Raw genomic sequence first — 1283 nt, forward strand, 5'->3', positions numbered from 1 at the left:
GAAGGATCCTTTTCAAGATCTGATAAGAGTAATTAAAGCTTACGCTGCCATGAGTATGATAGACATGGTCATTTTCAGGCAGAATGCCCAATCTATCTGAAAAGGAAAAGTCTAAAAGTAACCTTTTCAGAGGATGACTTATCTATAGAAAGTGACTTTTAAGAATGCGGAAGAGCTCTCATCAACATAACACTAACATCTGAGGGGGGTACTAGAAGAAATGACAGAAAAATCAAGAGTACACGCTCCATCTACCAGTCACAATAGCCTCACCGATGACGCATTAAGGAAATGGAAAGAGGACAAGCTAGCTCTCACAAAATTAAATGACAGAGTGCAAGTGTTGGTTGAGGAAAATCACAGATATCTCCGAGGATAATTTGAAACTCTATAAAAGAATGTAAAAATATTGACATCGGGAACACAACAACTTGAGGACATTTTCAAGGAAGGTGTAACGACCCAACTTTTCGGACTAAGCTGAGGTCACTACTCGGTACTAAGACTCGACCACACAACACAAAATTTATAACGGACCGGTTACGATTTCTTAAAACATTAGAAATATTACAAAAACGGTTTCGGGCCCTATTTTAAATCACAGTCACAAAAGTTTCAAATAAAAACTCAGGTCATCAGTTCAAAATCACAAACCAAATATTCTAACAAAATACATCAGCGAAAGCAATAAGAAAAACCAGACGCGTCCATATGGCCTTCACGCATCCTTCCTGCCTCTCGTCGGTCTGCCCCTAGCTGTGCCCTTACCTGAAAAGTTTAAAAAGAGAAAAGGGTGAGTATAAACATACCCAGTAAGGGACCCACTACTGGGCCCGTTAGGGAACAACAGTTAACTTCCTATTCAGGGGTACCCTACATAACAGTCTAGTGGTTCCGTAGAACGCACATATCAGTCTAGTGCTCCCGAAGGATACACATATCAGTCTAGTGCTCCCGAAGGATGCACACATCAGTCTAGTGCTCCCGAAGGATGCACACATCAGTCTAGTGCTCCCGAAGGATGCACATATCAGTCTAGTGCTCCCGAAAGATGCACATATCAGTCTAGTGCTTCCGAAGGATGCACATATCAGTCTAGTGCTCCCAAAGGATGCACATATCCGTAAGGCACACTACCCCATAGATGAAGCTAACCATTACCCCTCAGTCCATACTAAACCGTTTACAACAGTCATACCCCAACAACATTCATATTACAGCTCCGCCATAGGCTTTGCCAGTCAGATAGTATAGGTTTAAACAACTACACCCGCAGTTGCTAT

This window comes from Cucumis melo, chromosome 1 (assembly GCF_025177605.1).
Source record: "Cucumis melo cultivar AY chromosome 1, USDA_Cmelo_AY_1.0, whole genome shotgun sequence".
In the NCBI taxonomy this organism is placed as follows: domain Eukaryota; kingdom Viridiplantae; phylum Streptophyta; class Magnoliopsida; order Cucurbitales; family Cucurbitaceae; genus Cucumis; species Cucumis melo.